This window comes from Lagopus muta, chromosome 1, assembly GCF_023343835.1.
Source record: "Lagopus muta isolate bLagMut1 chromosome 1, bLagMut1 primary, whole genome shotgun sequence".
NCBI classification, from domain to species: Eukaryota; Metazoa; Chordata; class Aves; order Galliformes; family Phasianidae; genus Lagopus; species Lagopus muta.
Genome location: NC_064433.1, coordinates 167,229,582 through 167,237,201, shown reverse-complemented (window position 1 = coordinate 167,237,201; position 7,620 = coordinate 167,229,582).

Genomic DNA, 7,620 nt, shown 5'->3' with positions numbered 1-7,620 from the left:
GACTTGGAGTTCCTGGTGGGTGAAAAGTTGAACATGAGCCAGCAGTGTGTGTTTGCAGCCCAGAAGGCCAACTATGTTCTGGGCTGCATCAACAGAGGGGTGGCCAGCAGGGAGAGGGAGGGGATTCCCTCTGCTCTGCCCTTGTGAGGCCCCATCTGCAGCACTGCATCCAAGCCTGGGGGCTCCAACAAAGGAAAGATGTGGAGCTTTTAGTGGGGGACCAGAGGAGGGCCATGAACATGAACCAAGGGCTGCAGCACTTCTCCTATGAAGACAAGCTGAGAGAGCTGGGCTAGTTCAACCTGGAGAAGGCGTGGGGAGACTTCACTGTGGCCTTGCAGTATTTAAAGTGAGTTTATAAAGATGAGGGAAATCAACTTCTTACATGTGGCAGTGACAGGGTAAGGGGGAATGGTTTTAAACAAAGAGAGGGAAAATTTAGATTCAATGTCAGGAGGAAATTTTTTACTGTGTGTGCAGTGATGCACCGGCACAGGCTGCCCAGAGAGGTTGTGGATGCCCCATCTCTGGAGGTGTTTAAGGCCAGGTTGGATTGGGCCCTGGGCAACCTAATGTAGTACTTGGTCTAGCAGCTGGCAGCCCTGCCTGTGACAGGTGTTGGAACTTGATGATCCTTGAGGTCCCTTCTTACCCAAGCCATTCTATGATTCTGGATTTAAATAAAACAAACAACCCCCCTCTTGAAAAGTGAGATATTAAACATCACTGTAGAACGTAGGTACTTTGGTTCATATAGGGAATGTCTGTTATTTGTTTGTATCATGCAAATAGAACAAGCTGCTCTTTCATCTTTGCAAGCCAAGCTTAAGGAATTTCTGCACCTCTGTCAGGCAAAACCACATGCATCCTGCAGCCTCATCAGTCTGCTAGTGATGACAATATCTCTGTTGATCTAATAATTAAAATCAAGTAAGCAAACAAACAGGAATTAATGATGCTAATTAAAACAAGAGGAATCTACTGGTTCTGGAATCTACAGCAAGATAGTGACTTCTTCATGTCCATGCACTTTAAGGAGGGGCTGCACGAACCTGTTAGGGATTGGACCTAGGAGCTCTGACTCTCCAGACTTACGGAGCTGAGCTTGCTGTACTCCATGCTCTGCTTTGCAGCCTGGGAATGAGCTGCCATGTTTTATCTCAGAAGAGTCTGCCTTCCTGTGAAGCTCTCCTTACGCTGGTTTTGTGTTTCTGTTGAAAGCAGCAGAGGGTTGATATTGCTGTGAGTGAGAATTTCTTTCTTCCACTGCAATAAAAACGTGGTGTTGCTTTAGAAACAGAAAGGCAGTAGGTTTTGGATTGTGCCAGGAGGGTGAGAGATGAGAGGGGGAGATATTAAATCCCAAATCTCTGCCCATGCACTGCTGATCTACATGCCCAGAATGTATGTAATCAGTAGCTGAGGAATAAAGCATTGTTTCACCACAACATGTTAACTGGCTGCATCTTATACCCATATTTAAGCATTTTATCTGCAGTGCTGTCTGAAATTCTTTCACAAACTTGCACGTGCCATGCATGTGTGCACAAGTAAAATGATAAGTATATGAGAAAGTATTGAGGCATTGGTGCAGTGCTTTGAATCTCTGATGTTGACTCACACAAAAAACTGACTTTTCTAATAAAAAATTAATTAATTAAAAAATTAACTTTTTAAATTGCAGACACTTAGTGGTGTTTTATTTATTAAAATGCCAAGATGAGATTTCCTGTGGCTCAGGAAAAGACACGAATATGCTTTTCAGAAGTGACACGGCAAATGAAACAGCTGGGATAGTGATAAACGTTTGCCAGGTGCTTAAATTCTTTTAAGATTATTCTGTATAACTCCAGAACAGATAACAGCTTGCACAAACAAACCCCATATAAATGAGCAGGGAACAGAGAGGAGCGTGCCAGTTCTCTACAGCAGCACGCTGGAGACTGGGCATGTGTGATGTGTCCTGTCACAGGGTCTGGCTTGGACTTTTCCCCATCCCACACAGAGATTATGTATTTTTCTTATTATGTGATTCCTTAGACAGTTTGATCCCATGTTTCAGTGATGAAGAACGCAAGATTTCCATTTTGTTTTCCTATGTAGAAACAAATGCAGTATTCCTGGAGCCCTTGCTACATTTGCACATGGAGACAGCTGTCTCCTCTCACAGACATGTACCTTATGAAGCAAGAAAGGTCTGAAAAGAAGGAAATGAAAAGGAAATGGAGTCTGGCTGTTACCAGCTCCTGAGAGGAGCTGTTTTCTTTCTCACTAGCAGCTGCAAAATGAACTGCAGTCCAAATCAGTTAATGACAAGAAAATACCTAGAGAAGGAGTAGACCGTAAGAAGAAAGGGATTAGAAGAGTGGCTCTGTGCTGTAAAGAGCTTCTGTTTCCTGGGGCTGCTTCCAGGAACACTGGAGCAGCAGAACAGATTGCCCATAAGGGTTGTAGAGTCTCTTTCTCTGGAGATACTCAAAACCCACCTCAACGTTTTGTTGTGCAACCTGTTGTAGGGAACCTGCTTTAGCAGGGGGATGGCCGAGGTGATTCCTAGAGTCCCTCCAGCCCCTATGATTCTGCAATTCTGCATTTTCCTGTGCCTTTCCCAGCCTTGGCTGATTTCAGACATCTCCATCCTCCCCAGCTTCCTCCCCATTCCCATGCTCTGCAGGAGGCATCTCCCTTCATGCCAACCAGCTCAGAAAGCAGCAAATGCTACTCTGTTCAGCATTGGCCTCTCCTGCAGCTCTCTTTCACTCTTATTTCTCAACAGAACAGGGAAAAAATACAGTGAAAGAAGCTGATGGGTTGAGATAAGGACAGGAAGATCATTTGCCAGTTGCTATCACAGGCAGAACAGACTCAGTGTAGGGAGCTAAATGTAATTTAGTGCCTATTGCTAATGTGGATGTGGAGGTGAGCATCACAGCCTGCTTGGCAGCAGCAAAGAGCTGATTGTCAAGGAGGGAGAGAAACCATGAAGAACTGAAACATGAAGACAAGGAAGTTGCTGTTAGTATGGTTTTCTGAAACTTTCTGAATGGATTGCATCCATCCAGAAAATAAAGGGCACATCGTAAGGCAAGGCACAGCCTGAAAGAGCCTTGTAAGAGCTGGAGACGTACAGTTGGTTAGGAGATGGTGGAGATGGTAAGCAGAGTAGACCTGCAAACCTCTGGAGACTGCTTAAGCTGATTGTCATAAACATTTGATTTCTGAACTGATTTGTTCAGGATCCATTTAATGGAGCGCATGGTTTACACTCCTGTCCTCAGTAATCCTTGTGAATGAAACAAGCCACTGGAACAGGCTCCCCAGAGCAATGGTTGCGGGTCCAAGCTGCAGGAGTTCAAGCAGTGTGAGGACAAAGCTCTCAGCTTTATGGTCTGGTTTTTGAGTGATCCTGCAGTCAGGTATTCAACGATTCTCATGGGTCCCTTCCAACTTGGATATTCTATGATTCTAAAACACAGGCACAGGGCTGCACTCTGGCAATGCGCTGAGGTTTGAGGGTTGTTCCTACCGACGGCTGCAGGGCAGGAGTTGACTCACAGCCGGTTGTCCGCTAGGGGGCTCCTACAGTCTGCCTGGAGTGCCCTCCCCACCGCAACGCAGGAAAAAACACCCAACCCTGCTTTAGGGTTTTTCTCTTAAAACAAACAAACGAACAAACAAAACAAAAGACAACACAACATACGTGCAAAACAAAACAAAACAGCTGTTTTGCACTACTTAAGGAGACTTAAGGAGGAGGGACATGGTTAGTGGACATTGTGATGACAGCTGGACGATTGGACTAGATGTCTTTTCCAGTCTTTTTGATTCTATGATTCTATGAGGTTGAAGATACTCTCCTCAATTCCCCTGTTGATCCATCACCTCTTATCATAGAACCATAGAATCATTAAGGTTGGAAAGACCACTAAGATCACCTAGTCCAGCCCCAGCCCATCACCATCATACCACTGACCATGTCCCTCAGTGTCACAATGTCATGGTTCTTGAACACCTCCATGGATGGTGACTCCACCACCTCTCTGAGAAGCCTGTGCCACTGCCTCACCACTCTTCTGGATTAGAAATTTTTCTGAATGGCCTAAACCTCCCCTGGTGGAACTTAAGGCCATCACCTCTCGTCCTATCACGGTCACCTGGGAGAAGAGGCTGACCCCCACCTTGCACAACCTCCTTTCAGTTCACTGTAGAGATCAACAAGGGCTCCCCTGAACTTCCTCTTCTCCAGGCTGAACAATCCCAGTTCCCTCAACCACTCCCCCATAAGACTTGTGTCAGGCTGGAGGCTGGTCACAAGCTGTGTCCCTCAGGGTTCAGTCTTGGGACTGGTGCTCTTCAACATCTTCATCAACGACACAGATGATGGCATCGAGTGCACCCTCAGCAAGTCTGTGGATGACACCAAGCTGAGAGGTGCAGCAGATATACTAGAAGGAAGGGAAGCCATCCAGAGGGACCTGGACAGGATGGAGAATTGGGCACATGAAAACCTAACAAGGTTCAGTAAGGCCAATTGCAGAGTGCTGCACTTGGGTTGGGGCAATTTCAGGTGTTTATACAAACTGGGAAGAGCTCTTTCCCTGTGGAGAAGGACTTGGGGGTCCTGGTGGACGAGAAGCTGAACATGAGCCAGCAGTGTGCGCTTGCAGCCTGGAAGGCCAACTGTGTTCTGTGCTGCATTAACAAAGGGGTGGCCAGCAGGGAGAGGGAGGTGATTGTCCCCCTCTGCTCAGCTCTTGTGAGGCCCCATCTGCAGCACTGCGTCCAGGCCTGGGGCCCCCAGTACAGGAAGGACGTGGAGCTCTTGGAGTGGGTCCAGAGGAGGGCACTGAGATGATCAGAGGGCTGGAGCACCTCTCCTGTGAGGAAAGGCTGAGGGAACTGGGCTTGTTTAGCTTGGAGAAGAGAAGGCTCCAGGGAGACCTCATTGTGGCCTCATAGTACTTGAAGGGAGCGTATAAACAGGAGGGGAATGGCTGTTTATGAGGGTGGGCAGTGATAGGACAAGGGGGAATGGTTTTAAACTGAGACGGGAGGTTTAGATCAGATATCAGGAGGAAGTTTTTCACTCAGAGGGTGGTGATGCACTGGAACAGGTTGTCCAAGGAGGCTGTGGATGCCCCATCCCTGCAGGCATTCAAGGCCAGGCTGGATGTGGCTCTGGGCAGCCTGGTCTGGTGGTTGGTGACCCTGCACATAGCAGGGGGTTGAAACTGGATGAGCATTGTGGTCCTTTTCAACCCAGGCCATTCTGTGATTCTATGATTCTGCACCCCTCACAGCTCTGTTGCCCTTCTCTGGACATGTTCCAGGGCCTGAATGCCTTTCCTGTAGTGAAGCCCAGAACTGAACACAGTACTCAAGGGGTAGCCTCACCAGTGCCAAGTACAGAGGCACTGTCCAAGCCTGGACAACCATTTTCCCATCAAAAGTTGTCTTTTTCATATGCTCTGGTAACCTCTGGCTTAGATGGCCTGCATGGAGATTTGTGTTGAGGCATCAGCCCCAACATACGGATTCAGCAGGTTCCTGTGTTAGAAAGTTTGGTGCAGATAACAACATTTATTTTGTTGCCAGTGGTTTGAGGCACCTCAGGGTCACAGCAGTGGCTTCTGGGCAGGCTGCAGAGGCTGCCTCAGCCACCTGATAGCCACCCCCTCACTGCAGGCTGGTGCCTGCTGTGCCACCAGTGTGCTGAGCCCAAAGCAGAAATAATATAGAACAGCTGCATGTGAGCCTGTGGTAACAGTGGCTATGCTATGCTTTGCCCCATGATCAAATGTTTTAGGATCTACTGGTAACAAGTGCCTAGGAGGCTTAATTTCATCTCTGCCCCTATCCTCTCACAGCACATATTGGTGTAGCCACAGCACAGTTGCTGTGCTGAGCCACCAGCTCCCACTGGTTCTCTCCTGAGCTCCAGGGAATCCTCATGATAGCCTCTGCACAGTGGCACATAATAACAGGACACCAGATTGCAAATTGTTCCCTAAGGCACTGGAGGTGTATCTGCAGGCAGTCATTTCAATAGGCAAGTGGCTTCTTTTGGTGAAGTGAAGCCTGTTGCCAAAGCAAATCCAATCTGCTGAGCCAGGAACACCAAGGCTTGTTCACATCAGGCTGAACTCACCAAACATCAGGGTGACATCTGATCACTCCAGCTAATTCAGAGCAGATTTGATTATATCCGCTCCTTATTCAGCCAGCTCTTTTTCCACTTATTTTGTATAATCTTCGTATAATCACAGACATATCCTCAGGTTTTTTTGGTCTCCTGTGGGAACAAGGCAGCAACAGCACCAAATCTGATTTTAAGGGGATGGCTGTAGGAAGAAAACATGTCCCTGCACCTCTCTGTTCTGCTGGGCCAGATGCAAGCTGCCTTTGCAGACAGCATCGTTTTAGCCACATCTTGAGCTGCTTCAAAGGTCTTTGTTTCCCGAAAGATCAATTGCTGTGAGCATGCAAAACCTCCATCCAACACAGTGGTAACACTCAGGTTTTTTTTTGCCCCTCTGTCCAGTTCTATTTTTTTGGTTGTTTTGTTCTCATGAATACATTAAAGGGAAAAAAAAACCAAAAAAAAACCAACAAGGATTGCAAACCCCTTTGTTATTTGCAGATGCTGCTGGTACAATGCCCCAACCCAAGGGCAGCTCCTGGGCCATGCTGGGTTTCTCTGGAGGGTTTGTGCTGTGTCCCTGTGCTCCTCACAGCATCCTGCACTTTTGCCCTTTCCCAGGAAGTTGGGTGCTGCCTGTCCTGGTTCTGCCAACTGCTTTTTGGAGCAGTACTGTTTTGGGAATGGAGATTTCAAGGCTGTGATTTCTTGCAAAAGATGTGCCTGGAACTATTTCTGTTTGCCTGGTTCCACACTTCTAAAGAAGACTGGAGAAAGGAATTGAGGACTTGATGGTCTTTTCATAATAGACCAGAAAGAAATGCAGAATGTCTGCATGGACCAGAAGACCCATTTGTTGCCACAGTTTAGAAGGAGGTTTAGTTAAAATGGAGTATCTCATGTCCATGCCTTTGCTTAGCAGAGCAATGTCCATACATTCCTAGAGGAGGGTGCCAGAGACCAGAGCCTCTGTCAGTTGTGCCCGGTGCCAGGACCAGAGGCCATGGGCACAAACTGGAGCACAGGAGGTTCCCTCTGAACACCAGGAGCCCTTCTGTGCTGTGCAGTGATGGAGCACTGCCACAGGCTGCCCACAGGCTGTGGGGTCTCCTCCTTGGGGATCTCCCAGAGCTGCCTGGACGTGGCCCTGGGCACCCTGCTCTGGGTGTCCCTGCTGGGCTGGGGGATGGAGCAGAGGGACACAGAGGATCCTGCCAGCCTCAGATGTTCTCTGTTTTGATTAACACAAGCATATCAAGCTGATTAAATAGAAGAGAAATACTGTGCTTACAGTAGTTTTCCACAACATTTATTTTAGAATTGAAATTCAATTTTTCAAGTAGGTTTCTAATAGCGATTGTCTAATTTGGATAAGCTAAGATAAACTTTATTTTAGAGTCATGTTAAGTGAAACAATGACTGCAAATGCAAATGAGTTTATGTTAAACCAAGGGAATATCATATCCTGCATTTATTGTGGA